General features: G+C 39.8%; 1 protein-coding gene across 1 annotated transcript in view; it reads left to right on the forward strand.

Annotated features, from left to right (window-relative positions):
* Positions 1-9,947: 9,947 nt before the first annotated feature.
* Positions 9,948-19,200, forward strand: part of PKIA (cAMP-dependent protein kinase inhibitor alpha) — a 99,920-nt gene continuing 90,667 nt past the window's right edge. Inside the window, exon 1 of the mRNA NM_001037620.2 lies at positions 9,948-10,145. The gene's annotated coding sequence lies outside the window, so the exon portion shown is untranslated. The remainder of the gene's footprint in view (positions 10,146-19,200) is intronic.

Here is a 19,200-nt window from a genome sequence, read left to right on the forward strand (position 1 = left end):
ATGTTCCCTAAACACCCTGTATAGTTGACCCAACCCTTGCATCACTATGCTGCTCCTTCATGGTCCTTTCTACCAAATAGCAGGCTGTATTTATGCATTTATGGTCGTTTCCTCCTACTGAAAAGTAAGCTCCATGAAGAAGAGATCTATTTGTTCACTCCTGTATCTCTTGTGTCTAAAACAGTGGCACAAATTAGACACTCCTTCAATATCTGCTGAATAAATGGATATCAACTTGACTGATGACCAAGCGCATTTCATCGAAACTTGCTTTTTAATTAAATTTAAATTTCTTCTTTTTATTAGCTTAAATTTGATTTTAAAAATAGAGACAATTATTTATAAAAACTATTCAATAATATATTTATTGGGACTTCCCAGTGGCTCAGTGGTAAAGAATCTGCCCGCAGTGCAGGAGATCTGCAAGAAATGTGGGTTTAATCCCTGGGTGCGGAAGCTCCCCTGGAGAAGGAAACGGCAACCCACTCCAGTATTCTTGCCTGGAGAATCCCATGAACAGAGGAGCCTAGTGGGTTTCAGTCTATAGGGTCACAAAGAGTTGGACACGACTGAAGTGACTGAGCATACACACACACAGAATCTATTTATTACAATAGAAAAGTTTTTTCAAAGCGTATTTTTCTCCAGGAGAGATTTTGGTTTTAGTTTTGTCAGATTCTTTAAAAACTTGAGGTTAAGAAATTTAAAAATCATTGGCCTGATTGTTTTATTTCATGACTTCACAAGATAATTTTTTTTAAAAAGAGTTTATTTCAGAATTAGTTACACCACACTATTGAATATATCATACGCCATTTACCAAGCATCTCACTTAAGTAAATATATGCATTTTACAATTGAATCTAGAGTTCCAACTACAGAATACTACCTGTATCATATAGATATGGTATTATCTGGCAATTCCTCACCAATAAAAACAAGGTGAATTTTTAGCAATGTCTAAAGAAACAGTTTCTATTCTGTCTGTAACCACTTTCCTTCTCTCATTTTCCTATTTCTGCTATAGATATTCAATATCAAATACCAATCTTCAGACAATGATCATTTTCTAATACTCCTATATCAGTGCTTTCATATTAATGCAGAAAATTAAACCTACCTATAATTACCCGAAAACAGTTCTATTTCTGTTACTATAGATTTGCTATCCCTGAACTACATTTGTGCATAATTTACATGATATACTTTCTGACCTCATTGAAAAGGCAGATGTTTGTCATTAAATTTTTAGAATTCTGTAGAACATATTTAATCAACTTAAGCTGAGCAGCTATTCCCCTCAACACACATAAAAGTACTATTATTATAGAAATCCTCTTCCTATCCTTTCTCATAAATCAATTGCATAAAACAAAATTGATTGTCTTGGACTAAGCACTCGATTCTTTCCTAGTTAACTAAGTTTCTAGCTTAGTTAGGGCAGACCCCTATGCAGTGATGAGGGCAGGAGACCTGGCAGTCAGTGGGTGACAGATGCGTGGGCCAAATCACCCTGGCAACTCCTCTCCATAATAAATCTGAGAAGCTAATCTCTACTAAATTGTTAATGCCTGCTAATGAGATACTGGATACAGGGTTACTCCTTCAGATAGCGTATTTGCATTTTAATGAGTCTTTTCTGGAAGGACTCCTTAACCCAAAGCAGTGGTTCTAATGCTGACAGCTTCAGGCAGGGAGAGCCTCTGGCTCAGGTTTCATATTGTCTGTCCATTGTGGAAACTCATGGTATCTTTCAGTATTCCACCTCTAACTTCAGGATATCAAATGGGAAGCATTGCAGACCTCAAAGGCACAATCTGAAGATTGTTTTTTTTTTTTTTCAAAAAACAAAACAAAACAAAAAGGATTGTGCAATGAAAAGTCATAGATTAAAAAATTGATCTATTTCACCTCACCTTAGCCATTACTCATTAACTTATCTGGCATATTGCTGCATGTCAAGTTGCAAGCACACAGATGCAAACCCTACATGTTGATGTAAGACATTTATCAGTTCACTTTGTAATTTTCTGTTTACCCCTATGTCTCTTGCCATGGTACAGTATCTGAAGCAGTTAATTCCTGCCATTTGATAGCTTTAATTTTTGCTTTTCCCCTAGCACCCTCAATACTTACTGACTTCTATGAATAAAAAGAACCAGGCATACATATGTCTCTTTCAATTATGGTTTTCTCAGGGTATATGCCCAGTAGTGGGATTATTGGGTCATATGGCAGTTCTATTTCTAGTTTTTTAAGGAATCTCCATACTGTTCTCCAGAGTGACTGTATCAATTTATATTCTCACTAACAGTGCAAGAGAGTTCCCATTTCTCCACATCGTCTCCAGCATTTATTGTTTGCAGGTTTTTTAATGATGGCCATTCTGACTGGTGCAAGGCGATACCTTACTGTACTTTTGATTTGTATTTCTCTAATAATGAGCAAAATTGAGCATCTTTTCATGTGTTTGTTGGCCATCTGTATATCCTCTTTGGAGAAATGTATATTTATGTCTTCCACCCATGTTTTGATTTTGGGTTGTTTGTTTTTCTGGTATTGAGCTGCATGAGTTGATTGTATATTTTGGAAATTAATCCTATGTCAGTTGTTTCATTTGCAATTATTTTCTTCCATTCTAAGGGTTGTCTTTTAATCTTGTTTATTGTTTCATTTCCTGTGCAAAAGATTTTAAGTTTAATTAAGCTCCATTTGCTTACCTTTGTTATTTCTATTACTGTAGGAAGTGGGTCAAAGAGGATCTTGCTGTGATGTATGTCAAAAAGTGTACCCCAGTGTTCATTACAGCACTTTCTACAATAGCTAGGACATGGAAGCAACCTAGATGTACATCAACAGATAAGTGGATACAGAAATTGTGGTACATATATACAATGGAATATTATTCAGCTATAAAAAAGTATGCATTCAAGTCAGTCCTAATAAGGTGGATGAAACTAGAGCCTATCATACAGAGTGAAGTAAGTTGGAAACAGAAAGACAAACATTGTATATTAACACATGTATATAGAATCTAGAAAGATGGTACTGATGAATCCATTTTCAGGGCAGCAATGGAGACGCAGACATAGAGAACAGCTTTGTGGGCGTGGTGGGGGTGGGGGAAGAATTGAAAGAATAGTATGGAAACATATACATTACCATATGCAAAATAGAGAGCAAGTGGGAATTTGCTGTGTGACACAAGGAGCTCAACTCAGTGCTCTGTGACAACACTGAGGGGTGAGGTGAGGGTGGGAGATGGGAGGGGGGTTCTAGAGGGAGGGGACATACCTGTGGCTGATTCATGTTGATGTATGGCAGAAACCAACACAATAATATAAAGCAATTGTCCTACAATTAAAAAACAAAGAAAAGCACCTGGCAAAAGTACTTTGATGGATGAAGGAAACTAAACTATTATAAGAAACTCCAGTAAGTACAACTTCATAGAATTAAAACTATAGTAGGAAGGACAATATGGTATGTTATGGGATTGTCCCAAATTACCACACTTAATCCCCACTTCCACACGCAAATTAAAAGACATAATTAAACATCTACTTTGGCTCTTATGGACAAGCCTATGTAATAGCCATTGTTCTCCTTATTTCAAAAAGAGAAAACACCAGGCTATGAATGGTAGGATCCCAGGCCCAGTCTCTTCAATCACAAAACCCCTTGCCTTCACAGTCATCCTGGTCTTCTGGCTTTCCTCATCTTCTCATACTCCTCTTAACATTACATGAACTTTTACCTCCAATACCTGATACCTAGCAAGTCCTTCAACTAATTATAAATTATTAAGGCTTAGCATGTTCTCTCTTTCAAGGTATTTATTATTATTTCTTAACATCTGTACCAGATAACTTCACATCATCTGATTATAACCTCACAATAATCTTCCTGCAGTTGAGATTCTAACCTTTTTACTGTGAATCCCTTTGACAATCTAGAGAAGCCCATCTAAATCTTCTTAAAATAACACTTTTAAACTTATAAAATGTAATATATAAATTTCAAATAAAACTAAATGCTACTGTTTAAAATATTTTAAAATTTTATTTACTTTGGCTGCACTAGGTCTCTGTTGCTGGCTCTAGTTGCAGTGAACAGGGGGCTATGCTAGTTGAAGTGCACAGGCTTCTCATTGTGATGACTTCTCTCGTTGCAGAGGATGGGCTCTAGGGCATGTGGGCTTCAGTTGTTGGGGTCCTTGGACTCAACTGCTCAGCTGCATGTGGAATCTTCCCAGACCAGGGATCAAACTCTTGTCATCTTCATTGACAGCCAGATTCTTAACCACTGGGCTACAAGGGAAGTCCCTAATTACTAATTTTTTAATGCAGTTATTAGAATAACTTACAAACAAAATTTGTGATTTGGAAATGTATCGGCATTTAAACTCATTAAATAACAAGATGTAACAGAGATTCTATTAACTACTATACTTAAAAATAGTTGTTGTGGGCTTAGGTTAACAATTCTGATACATGTGCATGGGAATTGAATAATTAAATAGATGGTGGATGGTGGAAGCCACATTTCTCAATACTAAAATATGAATTTATGGATAAATAAGAAGAGAAAGCTAAAATAATCTGTTAATGGATTATAGTGCAGATATCAGTATATACTCAGCTCAATATAGGTGTATCAATTTGTTATTTAGTCACTAAGTCGTGTCTGACTCTTTGTGACCCCATGGACTATACCCACTAGGCTCCACTGTGCATGAGATTTTCCAGGCAAGGATACTGGAGTGGATTGCCATTTCCTTCTCCAGGGGATCTTCCCAGCCCAGAGACTGAACCTGCATCACCTGCATTAAAAGTCAGATTCTTTACCACTGAGCCACAGGGAAGCAGATATATTAATAGCTATATACAGAAATATTTATTGATATGTGTATATCCATGGGTTAGTATAGACATATATTTCTTTGCTCTCTCAGTTAAGAGAACCTAAAGAAATAATATCCCATTAACAATCAGCACATCTAGAGCCCAGATTTTGGTTTCTATTACCACTCTCCAATAAAAGGAACCAGTGTTCCTTAAAGAACTGGGGCAGGAAATACACAAAATGAGCCTGGAGCATCTTCTGGTACCAGAAAGTCAGAAAGTGTTAAACACACCCATACACACACACAATAAACACTAGTACACACACATACACACACACACACACACACATCCAAAAGGTGTATGTCAAAAAAAGATAGGCACCAATAGAGAAAGCTCCCAATGGTGAGAGCTGGAACAACTTAAACAACAAAATAAAATACTACTGGATTATAACCCAAAGTATAAAATAAATATTCATGTCTCTATACTGATATAAATAAACAATTGAATTAATTAATATTTAGGGGAAAATAGAACTTCCTAGGTGCTTCAAGTGGTAAAGAACCCACCTGTTAATTCAGGAGACATAAGAAATGTGGGTTCGAACTCTGGATTGGAAAGATACCCTTGAGGAGAAAATGACAACCCACTCCAGTATTCTTGCCTAGAGAATCTCATGGACAGAGGAGACTGATGGGCTACAGTGCATCAGTAGTACATTACAAAGGGTCGTACACAACTGAAGTGCCTTAGCACTTCTGTTCTCAAGGAGGTGAAGCTAAACTCTCCACTCCTTGGGTGTGGGCTTCAAATAGTGACTTCCTTCTAACAAGTGAAGTATGGAGGGGTGAAGGAGTAACTTTACTGAGGAGAAATCTGAGACACTACCTCAGCCAGGTTATCAAGGTCAACATCAGCAGTCAAATCACAATGATAGTATGTACCCTTGATCTGATGTTATAAAAATGGCACTTTATCTGAGTGTTCTCCCAATAAACCATAATCCCAGCCTTATCATGGAAAAGCATTAGACAGACTACATTAGTGAGGTATGCTACAAAATCCTTGATCACTACTTCTCAAACCTGTCAAGGTTATCAAAGACAAGAAAAGCCTGAGAAACTGTCACAGCCTGGAGGCGCCTAAGTGACTTGATAACTAAAGGTACCGTGGTGTCCTGGATGGACGCCTGAAACAGAGTGAAGGACGACAGGCAAAAGCCGAAGAAATCTGAATAAAGTACAAACTCAAGTTAATATTATTGTATTAATATTGGCTAGTTACTTGTAACTAATCTACTTTTATAGTGGAAAGTGTTAATAATAGAGGAAACTGGGAATGGACTACAGGAGAATTCCAAACTATTGTTACAGGGAAGAATCTGTTTCTTTTACTTTACCTCTGTTTCCCATCTCTTTTATTTACTAAAAGGCTACTATTTATACATAATAGCCTGCCTCAGGGAACCCTGCCCTTCTACCTGAATGTTAAACCAAAGTGTCTTTGTTCAGGGAAACACCTTGACTGTGTCCACAGGTGGCTTGGTTGCTATGTCCAACTCGGGACCCGACGGACTGTAGCCCACCAGACTGCTCTGTCCATGGGATTCTCCAGGCAAGAATACTGGAATGGATTGCCATTTTCTCTCCAGGTAATCCCCCAGACCCAAGAATCGAACCCAGGACTCCTGCATTGCAAGAAGAATCTTTTACCAACTGAGCTAAAAGGGAAGCCCAAATGAGAACAGCTGCAAGAAATAAGAAATTAACACATCTCTACCCTGAGGCTGGTCATTCCAGGAGATATTTGTGAGATAAATGGCCTTTTTACTTTACTTCCTCACTTTTTGTGTTCTATAAAAGAACCTGGAATCCAGACCCTGGTAAGATAGGTATTTTGAGACATTAGCCTGCCATTTTCTTGGTCTGCCAGCTTTCTGAATAAAGTTGTTACTCCTTTCCTCAACATTTCGTCTCCCAACTTATTGATCCACTGTGTAGTGAACAGACTGACCTTGGACTCAGTAGCACTATATTAATTTTTTTCTGTATATCTAAAACCATTCTAAAAATATACAGTCTACTTATTAAAATAAAAAACATAATGATGATTTGAGTGTAACATCAGGAGTGATATAGCCATGCGTTCCTGGAAATAAACTCACTCAGAAGGACAATGCAGATAGTGAAGTGCAGTTTATTATACCGGCAGGCCCGAGGCACAGTCTCCTTTTAGCCAAGGACCCGGACCAGTTTTTGTGAAAACCTTACATACCCTAAGTGTATGTGCACAAACCTGCCTCCCCAAATTCCCTGAAACTAGCTTGAACAAAGGAAAAAGAAAGATACAATCAAAGTTAACCTGTGATTCATACGGCTTAAGCCTAGATACTTAATAGTGGATAATTAATAGGCCTGTGGTCATACCCCAATACACATAATAGAATGTATGATTCTATTCAGTTACACAGATAATTCAGTTCTGTTCAGTTCAGTCACTCAGTCGTGTCCAACTCTTTGCGACCCCATGAATCGCAGCACTCCAGGCCTCCCTGTCCATCACCAACTCCCAGAGTTCACCCAAACTAATGTGCATTGAGTCGGTGATGCCATCCAGCCATCTCTTCCTCTGTCGTCCCCTTCTTCTCCTGCCCTCCATCCCTTCCAGCATCAGGGTCTTTTCCAATGAGTCAACTCTTCGCGTGAGGTGGCCAAAGTACTGGAGTTTTAGCTTTAGCATCAGTCCTTCCAATGAACACCCAGGACTGGTCTCCTTTAGAATGGACCGGTTGGATCTCCTTGCAGTCCAGGGGACTCTCAAGAGTCTTCTCCAACACCATAGTTCAAGAGCATCAATCCTTTGGCGCTCAGCTTTCTTCACAGTCCAACTCTCACATCCATACATGACCACTAGAAAAACCATAGCCTTGACTAGACGGACCTTTGTTGGCAAAGTAATATCTCTGCTTTTTAATATGCTATCTAGGTTGGTCATAACTTTCCTTCCAAGGATTAAGTGTCTTTTAAGTTCATGGGTGCAATCACCATCTGCAGTGATTTTGGAGCCCCCCCAAATAAAAATAATTAGGGTATTCTTTTAGGTGATTGAGAGCCCCGGGGCTCTTCCTTCCGGGGGCCTGGTTTTCCAGTTGGTATGTCGTTTCCATAGGTACTGATCATAGAGCTCAAAGTCCACAGTTCGGCCCAAGATGGAGTCCTGTTTTCAGGATAGAGCCTGTTGTGTTTCCTCCTTCAGGATACTTTGAGATAGTTATAAAAACTGCAATAAGAAATTATCTGTGACATATACTAGTGACAAAGTCACAGGCATCCCAATACTTTTGTGGTTTGATGTCTGCATTTATAGTTAAAAGAAATGCTAAACACTGTTTCAGCTAGAGATTAGTGAAATCAAAGATGTAATATTCCCACCCAGGCTACAGACACCTTTTGATACATATCCCCTGCTCTTTGGTGGTATTCATGGTGTAATTTTATGAAAGTGAAGCTCAGAGAAATGAATTAGGTTGTTTTAGCTTGCATTCTAGGGTCCAGAATCCTGAGTCTCACTGGATTCTGTTTGCTACACTATCTCCTAATTTTGGAGCTGCTAAACAGAGGTTTGGGGATTCTCCCTAGATCAAGCCTTGGCCTTGTGCAATTACACTCTTTAGGTTTCTGGACAAATTCAAGCCTAAGACTGGCCTAGACCTGTTATTGTTGTTCATTCACTAAGTTGAGTCTGACTCTTTACGAACCCATGGAGCGACTCTAGCATGCCAGACTCCTCTATTCCCCATTATCTCCCCGAGTTTGCTCAAATTCACGTCCACTGAGTCTTGGCGCTATTTAACCATCTCATCCTCTCCTGACATCTTTTGCTTTCAATCTTTCCCAACAATAGGGTCTTTTCTAATGAGTCTGCTTGCTCTTCACATCAGGTGGCCAGAGTATTGGAGCTTCAGCTTCAGCATCAGTCCTTCCAATGAATATTCAGGATTGATTCTCTTTAGGGTTGACTTACTTGATCTCCTTGCAGTGATGGGCAATTCCAAAAGGACGGTGAGTATAAGAACTTCACTCACAGAACCCGTGTCCAAGAGCCTTTCTCATTGGGACTAACTCAACATTGGGAAAAGAAACCCTGGTTTAGCTGTACAGAGGACATCTCTTTGGCATTTTTTTTTTTTTTTTTCTTCTAAATCCTCAAATTGTTGATCTAAACAGCTTAGGAGTGGGAGGGAGAATGGAAGACTAAGAGAGAGACAGAGATACCTGCCAATTTAAAGAGAGAAGGGCTTATATGCATAGATGCTTATATTATTCCCAAAGCAATTCTGATAAAAATCCTTTAGGAAAGAAAGAGATGCAGCCGTCTGTTAATGGGGATTCGGCTTCTTTGTTTCCAAATGTTATAGCTCTCACCAGAGCAGCCATCCCACGTGAGGCAGGGCTGGTATGGGAGGTATTAGAGGGGAAACATCTGTTCGCTAAGTACTCTACTGAACAGCAACAAAATCCTGGGCCTCCCTGTCTTTGCTTGAGTGCTTTCTCTAGCTGGTCCTACTTCTCCACTCCTCTGGGAGTTTCCTTTTCCATTACGTAGGTGAGAGAGCAAGAAGTCCTGGCTTTCATAATTGTGAGTGGTTTGACTGTGTGTGTACGTGCGCGAGTAGGTGTGTGTGGGCGTGTGTGTGTGTGTGTGTGTGTTGGAGGAAAGTGAGCCTGCTACAAAGGGCTTAGAAATCTAGTTGCCAATTTAAAATATTTTCGGAGTGCTTGAATGCTAGCTCCAAAGCGAATCCCACTCTCAAATTCAGCAAAATGAACAATACTGATAAGGAAGATGAAGAGGGTGGGAAACCCACACGCCGGAATGGAGCTGTCCATGAGGCGGCAGTGACAGGGGAGCGCTCGCGGGAGAGGCGCTCTGCAGAGAGAGTCTCTCGGCTTCTTCTCTCTCGGTCCACCTTCCGGCGACCCTTCTTCGGTAAAAAGCATTCATAGAAAATAATCCGAAAGCCGGGAACCCGGGAGATTGTCGGGCGCAGTTTCTGGGCGCGGGTGCCCGCAACCGGGAGAGGTCCCTCTCCCCCCGCGGCTGGCGCGGAGTGTGGCGATCCGGCCCGGGGCGGGGGATGACTTCATGCGGCCGGAGCTCGGCGGCGGGAGCGGCTGCAGCAGCTGGCAGGTGGGGTGGGGGCCGGCCGAGCTGACCACGCAGCGCCCGGCGCCGCGGCACTGCAACCCGGGGCAGCGGACGCCTGGGACGTGCGCTGCCTCGATCGCACCCCAGAAGGTAAGCTGCCGGGCTATCATTAGCCTCTGCCCCGCTGCGCGGTGCTCTGCGCTCGGTTAATAATGGGGTTTGTGATACCCTGGGAAGAAGGCGATTGTCCCTGCTGCGTTCTGTATTGGGGTGAAGGAGCAACAATTGGAAATGTTAATCAAGTGCTTGGGATCGGAGGAGCGGTGTTTCTGGGCAGACAAAGAAGGCGGTCAGTCTCTATATTCTTATTAAAGATAATCGACCGTTGCAATGCCAGACTCACTTAGATATTGAAAGAGTATTCAAAATGTAAAATAATTTTGAGTTGCACTTTTAACGTTAGTGCCTTCAACCTTCGCTTGGGTGTTTTCTGGTTTGTGAGCAGCAGGTCCTTGGCAGGAGCCTGGAGAAGTCATAGAAAATCTTCCCTCTTCTTTTGCCTTCCTCCGTCTTCCCCCTTTCCAGTGCTCAGAATGGGTTCCATGTAGATTTCGACGTCAAACGCCCGCTTCAACACCTAACCCTTAGAAAGAATCTCAGATTAGAGGTGAAACTTGCCTTCTGGAGTTCAGGTTGGGTTGTGCAGCACTTGTCTCCACTTTTCCCTTCATTTCTCTTGTCAATCATTTAGTTGATTTTTTTTTTCCCCTCGTGGATGCTGTGGCTATCCACCGGCCAGCTCTTGTCAGCCCCTGTCCACCACCTCTTTTCCATGACTGATTTTGTCAAGGACTCAGAAAGGGCATTGCCCTCCACCACGTTTGGATTGTTACTTGTGCCCTTCCCCCAAATACAGGGCATGAAAATAATCCTTTCAGTCCAGTACCAACATGGTTCCCGATAACTCGCTTCATTGGAGTCACTGCAGCTACCCTAGACGGGTTTCGAGGACAGCAGAATCCGTTGGGCTGTGAGAAAGAGAGCTAGCTATACCTAACGTATTTTGCTGCTGTGCCTAAGAATAGGTGGAAAGTAGGGATGTGAATGCCAGCCTATCCCGTTTTTCTTGAAGCCTTTGTAGAAGGTTGTGAGACACCTAGCTGGGTAGGATATGAAGCAAGTCCTCCGGCCAAAGCAAGCACTGCGTTTGTCCTAGGATTCCCCCAATACCTCAAAAGAGTTTCCGGAGGCTTTCCCCACAGGCAGTGAGAAAGCCAGGGGAGCTGGCCAGTCTAAGCCTCGGGTTATTGGGGCATCCTCAAGTTTTTAGGGGTTCCGACCTCGGATTTCCCCACAGACGCCTTGCTACTGAGCTCAAGTGCCCATTCCTGTGGCCCACCTAAGGACGTGCATTTGAATGATATTCTGTTAAATGGTTAAGATGGCTGTGATGGGAATTGCAAATGTGCCACTTCCCCGATGGAGAACAGTTGAAATAAGCCGAACTGTGGTGTCTGTGTTAATAATATTCTATTTAGAAAGACATTTATTCTCTTTACATTTGAAATTATAGAGACAGTTTGACTTCGAAGCCCTGCAATTTTAACACATTGAGAGAGGAGATCAATGAAAAAGAGGACCAGGGTTTTATAGCTAAAAAACTGACCTCTGCTTACCTTTTTTTTTTTTTTTAATACGGCTTTTAGACAAAGATACTGGTTCTGCAAAATCATGTTACCTCTATTATATATCATTATTGTTTTTCTGTTTACAGATTCTCTATTTATAAATACACTGTGGAAAGATTTGAGTTGGTTTCTTTGTTCCTACCTTCAGTATATGAGGCAGAAGGAGTAGGGATGGGGGGTGGAATTTCACTCCGAGTGGTCCACTCCAGGAACTGTTCCTCTGAATCATGAAAACCTTTGGACTGAAAAATTTTTTGTCTTGTTGTTGTTGTTATTATTATCTGTTGAATGTGATTTGGGTTTGAGATATTAAATTTTCAAGATTCTGAAATTTTGACACAGGCACATCAATTAAACAGGGAAACAAAGAACAAAAACAGCAAACCCCTTTCTTTTACGACCTTTCATACCTAATTGTAAAATATTTAACCATATGAATAATTATTCTGAATAATAAGTGAAAAGCATAGTAAATAATATTTCATTTTTAAAATAATAGCCCATGGTCTATGAAATACAGGTTAGTGCAACTGATCTTAAGTACAATAAAAATTTCTGTAAATTTAAGAGGCATATTTCTGTTGAAGATAGCACATGAAAATATGCTAATGATGGTTAGAAATTGAAAGTGTCTTTTACTTGGTTTTTGAAGAATCTGAATTGTTTGCCAAGAAGTGGGTCAGGACTAGGGCACTGGTGCTGCCTAAAATCATCTTACCTGCCAGTGATTTTAGAGGTGAGATGAGGCACTAAGTTATAGATTACAGTTGGAGAAGCCTTTAGGGAAGAAAGAAAACCAGATAGAAAATAGAATTTCCTATTGTAGTGCAACTAAGATAAATGAATTTAAGGGGTTTCTGAACTTGGACCTTGTTACATTTAAACAATTTCTGAGGAAAGTTTCTAAATTCAAAGCCTTGGGAAGAAACAGTTGTGTGATATCCTGACTGAAACTGATTTATGACTTTATTTCTTTTTTTAAAAAATGTTTCCCAGAGAAAGGAAAAAATAATCACCTGGTATTAAGGAGGAGGAACATCAAATAGAAGGGTGTGCACTATTAGATGTTAAATGAACTGTAGGACTGTTTTGTAGTTTTGACAAGATAGATTTGAAATCAGTCTGTTGCTTTCCAATCAAGTAAAAATGTATTTAGTCTGGTGGGTGGTCAGTGTTATCAGTAACTTTGTTGTCATTATGCATGCATGCTCAGTCATGTCTGACTCTGTGACACCTTGGACTGTAGCCACCAGGCTCCTCTGACCATGGAATTTTTTTTTAGTTTTTTACAAATCCCCTTAAATTACCCCATGACCAGCCTAGACCAAGTAGTCTTTATTCCAGTATGTGCCCCATGACATCACACCCCTATGTCGTCTTTGTTCCATTCACTCACATGTTGAAAACTTACTCACATCTTATACTGCTTCTTCCATGAAGCCTTCTCCATAAGCCTACCCACCTTCCTTTGTGTCTTAGATGTGTTTCTCCCTTGTTTGAATTCCTATGGCATTTTCCATTTTGGTCTGCCCTTTAGTTTGAACATGATCTGCTCTTGTAAAACAGCCATAGAGAGCAGAGTCTGTGACTAACAACTTTTTATTACCTGCAACTCATAATACAGTGCTTAGCTATATATATGCAAACTAGATGCTCAGCAATTTGATTTTAGTGAAGAAATTAGTTATTATTTTCCAGGGGTGTATATCCACCTACTCTCATAGCCAAGTTGGGTGTGTGTGTGTGTGTGTGTTTAGTCACTCAGCTCTGCTGACTCTTTGCAACACTATGGACTGTAGCCCACCAGGCTCCTCTATCCATGAAATTTTTTTCAGGCAAGAATACTGGAGTGGGTTGCCATTTCCTTCTTCAGGGGATCTTCCCAACCCAGGGATCAAACCTGCATCTCTGGCGTCTCCTGCATTGGCAAGCAGATTCTTTGCTACTGTGCTACCTTGGAAGTCAAAAGCCAAGTTAGGCTCTAAATAATGTCTGCAAGTACCACTTTACTTGTTTAAAATCCTTATATAATGAATAAATAGTGAAAGTACATTCAAATAGTCATATTCAGCAAAAGTTATTGTGAACTTACATGCCCTTAAATGTATATTGGCTCATCCATATTAAAAAACATAGTAAGCATCATAAAACAAAACTTCCATTATCTAAAAAGTCATTACCAAGACCCCTGTAATATACAATGAGCCTTATGCTTATACTTTCTTCTAGCAGTTTCATAGTTTCTGGTCTTACACCTGAGTCTTTAATCCAATTCAAGTTAATTTTGTGAGTGTTATAAGATTTATTGGTCCAGTTTCTTTCTTTTACATGTGAATATCCAATTATCCCAGAGTTCCCTTATATGTACCTTTTCTCTTTTCTCTTGCTGCTCTTAAAATTCTTTCGTTGTCTTTGATTTTGACAATTTAATTACAATTGTGTCTCAATGTAGCCATATTTGAGTCCAACCTGTTTGGGTTCTTTGGACCTCATGGATCTGGTATCCATTTGTCATCCCAGGTTTGGGAAGTTTTCAACCATTATTGCTTTAAATATACTTTGTGTTCCTTCTTCTCTTTTCTCCTGGAATTCCCATAACATGTATATCATTTATTCTTTTTCTTTTGTCCTTTCATTGGGTAATTTCTAGTGTCTTATCCTCTAGTCTGCTGATCCTTTCTTCTGCATGGTTGAATCTACCTTTGATACTCTATTGAATTCTTCAGTTCAGTTATTGTTATTGTACTTTTTAATTCTAGTATTCTTGTTTGTTTGTTTTTAATATTTCTATTTCCTTGTTTAACATCTTGTCTTGTTCACTATTATTTTTCCTAATTTCGGTTAGCTGTCTGTGTTTTTTTTGTAGTTCACCTAACTTCCTTAAGAGGATTATTCTGAATTCTTTGACAGTTCCTAGATCTTTACTTTTTTAAGGTCATTTATTGGAGCGTTATTAGTTTCCTTTGGTGGTGTCATATTTGCCTAATTTTTTGTGATCCTTGATTCCTTACATTGGTATATGGATATTGATTAATTTGGCTCCTCCTCCAGACTTTACTGGTAATTATGTTCAGTAGTATATGGGGTATGAATTCGTTTCTTGGCAGGACACCAGGACAGCACACAGAACCTATATATATATAGCTCGCTGTCTGGGGACCCAAGTCAGGCAAGAGTGTGCACTGAATTCCCTGGTCAGATGAAGACACTGGTTTTGCTTTGCAGATGGGGGTTAAGTGCCACTGTATCTTGGACTGTTGAATGGGGTATATAGCTTCCCATGTGCTCTGTTTAGACTCTTGGTTGCTCAGACTGAAGTCTTTTTTTCCAGTGATGAGTAGGGCTATGAATTAAATTCCCTGCCCAGGCACAGCAGCAGGAGAAGCAACTTTAAAGCCAGTAAAGCTCTTTTGTTGTCTTAATTCAACCTGACCCACGCATCAGGTTCTGACTGAACAAGGCCACTGGCTTTTTTTTGCAAACTATCAGCTGTGCCTTCTCTAGGTTTGCTCACTGCTGGGCCACACAATTTCTAGGAGTTGTCACCAACCCTTCTAGTCATTCGGGGCAGGAAGACTCCCTTCACAGATTGGAGATGGGGGGATGGGTGGAGATGGGGAAGGGCCACTCTAGCTACGCTTAATTTCTTAAACAGTTGCCCCAGTTGGGAGGAGCTGGGAGCTACTCTCAGCCTTGGCTAAGAGTTAATCTCCCTGCCTAAGCATAGTATAGGAACCCTCCACACCTGGGACTCTGCTTTGGGGTGATTGCTCTGTCTGCCTGCCTCTTGGTTAGCGTGCCATTGGACCACACAGCTTCAATGATTTATTGCCAGCCCTTTTGTTCAGATGGCCGGAAGACACTCTCCACATTGGTAGGCTGTGACTGTGCTCTTTCCCTGGGGGTAGGCAAACCAGGCTCTAGGGCTATATGAAAATCAGGTGGATCTGTACCCCTCTGATTTCCCTGGTTGTAGTGCACCTTAACCTGGCTCTAGAGATGAACAAAGACACTAGTTGTGATCATTACTTGGGCACTGCAGGTATGAATTCTGTCTGTCACAATCCATGTGCTGGCTGTTGCATGCCCCTTACCCCTTCATCACAGTCCAGCTTTCAGTAGTCAAGCCCTGCAGATTACCCTGCAAACCCAGTGGAGCAGATCAGAGTAGTGGCTCCCACAAAGCTACCCCAATGCTAGGGGCAGTGCTTGCTGTCCCCCAGTTCTCTTCTCCTACTGGAAGAACCAGACCTTCAGTGGTGCTCCACTGGCCTGGGGGAAGAACAGTGTAGTCTAATACAGTCTGTCTTGGTCTCTGTGGTGCAAAGGTGCTTCAGCCTTACCTCTGTGTTCTAGGATTCTCTCAAATAGTGTACTGTTTGCAAATAATTTTTGGTTGTTCCTCCTGTGAGGGCGAGTAGAGCCAGGAATGACCTTGGTGATGTCACCACACTCTGGGCTTACTTTCACAACATGATATTTCTGGTACATGAGATGAGGTTCTCCTTTTATTGTTAACCCAGCTTTAGGACCTGAAATCAGAACTCTTCACTAGCATTGGCACAAAGGTAACTGAGAAGACTATGAAGCAAGTGCCAAGGAGGATAGTGAGTCAAAGAACCTTGATTCATAGAAAAGGAATCCCAGAAGGAGCTCTAAATGTTATACATACCAAATGATTTATTTAGGATTTTCCAATCAAAATCATTTTTACGAAAAAGAAACAGCCCTCAGACTTGGAGTACTATACTGCCAAATATGTGGAAGAGCATTGCCAGCAATTGAGTGATGTAGTCTACTCTGAAATATATTAATTTTCCTTAGGATGGATGTATGTCTGCCTGAAAGTTAGTATTTCTTTCTAATAATGCTATACTACAGTAATATATTTGCTTTTTCCAAGAAATTACATACCCCTCAGGTTCTAAAACAATTACCAGTATAAAAGTACATTAAGGTTTTTAGCTGATACTTAAGGAAACCAGTATGAGCTAACTGCTTCCTACTGATGCTAGTATTCAGACATGTGTGAGAAGATCATTAACCTAGAAAAAACAGAGAGAGATGGAAAGATGGAGAGAAAATACTCAAAAAAAGGCTACTTAAACTGTTGCTTTCTTTGTTGTTGTTCAGTCACTTAGTCGTGTCTGACCAACTCTTTATGACCCATGGACTGCAGCATGCCAGGCTTCCCTGTCCTCCACCATCTCCCAGAGCTTGCTCAAACCCATGTCCATTGAGTCGGTGATGTCATCCAACCATCTCATCCTCTGTCATCCCCTTCTCCTGCCTTCAATCTTTCCCAGCATCAGTGTCTTTTCAAATGAGCCGGCTCTTTGCATCAGATGACCAAATTATTGAAACTTTGTTTTCTTTATATGTCCCAAAATATGATAATAGCTGTATAAGTTCCTAAAATAAATGCAAGTTTATGGAAACTTCATAATATACCTAATATGAGGTAAATTTTTACTTTATTTTATAATTTATTTTTATTTTGGTAAAATGTCCCATAACATAAAGTTTACCATTTTAGCCAATTTTAAATGAAATCTAAGATTTTAATTAGATGAATTTTAAAAATAAAAAGATGAATTTTTAATCTAAAACTACCTTATTTCATATTTAAGTACCTGCATTATGGTATATCTTTTGCTGTTTTTTTCTTAGTTTCTCTTTACAGTATCTTTTAAACTTTATTTTGAAACAAAATAATGAAATCCCAAAGATGCGAGTGTCTTATTTAAGCTAAACTACATAATGTTGGAATATCTGAAGTGTGAACACAATTGGCAAAACTTTTAACTACCTTCCTTAGAAGAAGGCTGTCTTGATTTGCATTGTCTCAGAAAGGAGAAACAGAGCTTGCTGGGGATTGCATCATGCTTTACTTAATTAGACATTAACATGCTAAAAGGACAAGGATGAAGCAACATGTTATAACATATTTTTGAAAAGCTACATAAAGGTGAAGGGTTGCAAGAATACAGGCAGACACACCCTAGACATTTCACAGCAATATTTAAAGTATGCTGTTTCTTTAGTTGATTGGGATGGAGGAACCTATTAACAAACATTTCCCCTATGTACTTTTGTCCTTATTGCTGTCTAATCAAGCGCTCATTAAACCAAGCATTCTAACTTTGGCCTAGGTAATCAACAAGCCCATATCTTAATGCACTGCGATGAGCATGAGACAGGATTCTTGGTCATTGCAACAGTAACAGCAGCAAAACCTGCTTTATTCCTTTTGTTGTATACTGCAGAATGTGAATAAATAGAAGTCAGTGATGTCTTTAGGCCATTTCTGACAGTTCTGTCCACAAGGTTTCACACTTGGGTTCTCCGGTAATCAAAGTGTAGTGAAAAACAACCAGGGTGCTAATGCTCTCTCTCCATTCACAAAATTTAATGCTTCTGGGACTTGCAGAAATAATGTTGAATTTGAATTGGTTGTACCCAGTAGGCACTGAGAATAATCCACCAGACTCACCAAATCCAAATTCAGATTTAAAGCCGGTCAAATTTTAAAGATAATAAAGATTTCTGTATTTGTGAAGTCACTATTTCACTACAGAAATTAAAATCTGACACTAAAATAAGCTGATATTAAAAAGTCCATTTAATAAGGGGAGGAAGATTGGCATCTTGATCATAGTAAAAAAAAAAAATCAATAAACTGTTCAGGTAAAATACTTGTGTTTGAATTACCTCTTAATAAATGAAATGGAAAATGAAATAAAATGGCAGTATAGTGTTAATGGAAGGAAAGCAATCTGGTTGATTTCAAAGTGTGTGACTGTAAATAAAAGAGTTTTTTTGTTTGTCTGATTTAATAACAATTTTATTCTTGAAACTCTCAGGCAGCTAGCTTTTGGTCACTTTTAAGATCAATCAAAAAGTTCTAAACGTTGTCTTCAAGGTTTGCTACTAGGCCCTCCTCTTCCCTTTCTCTCTTTAATTTTTTATTTATTTTGGGGAGTTTGGGCTACCGTTTATGTCCCAATCATGTCTTTCAGGAAGTGAATTTGGACCTTGAACCCCATCTAGTTTGAATCCTACCCCTACTGTTTTCTATCATTATGACTTAGGATAAGGTACTTAACCACTGTGAGTTGTTTCTTGACATTTAAACAGGAAAATCATAGGGTTGTCATGAAGATTAAAGAAGGTAACATAAAGAAGAATTTATAACATAGTAAGGGTTAATAAATGTTTCCAGCTTTTATCTTTTTTAATTTTTCTGAGCAATTTACAATGAGATCGCATTACCACAATTGTTCCCCAACTTTGTGAACCTCTTCCTACTGCTCTCTATTTTAAACTAAGCCTTGAAATGACTGAACTTCATGGGAAGGTGTCTCAATAATGGTAATCCAAGTGGCAGGGGAGGTTGGAGCTACTGCAATGCAAAGTTGTCAGGCTCTGATCTGGCAGAGGCTGTGGGAATTAGACTTAGCTTCTATTTTTAATTCTGCAAGTAGTTGATTGGATGAGTTGGGAAAACTCAGTTGGCA

This window comes from Bos taurus, chromosome 14, assembly GCF_002263795.3.
Source record: "Bos taurus isolate L1 Dominette 01449 registration number 42190680 breed Hereford chromosome 14, ARS-UCD2.0, whole genome shotgun sequence".
Lineage (NCBI taxonomy): Eukaryota > Metazoa > Chordata > Mammalia > Artiodactyla > Bovidae > Bos > Bos taurus.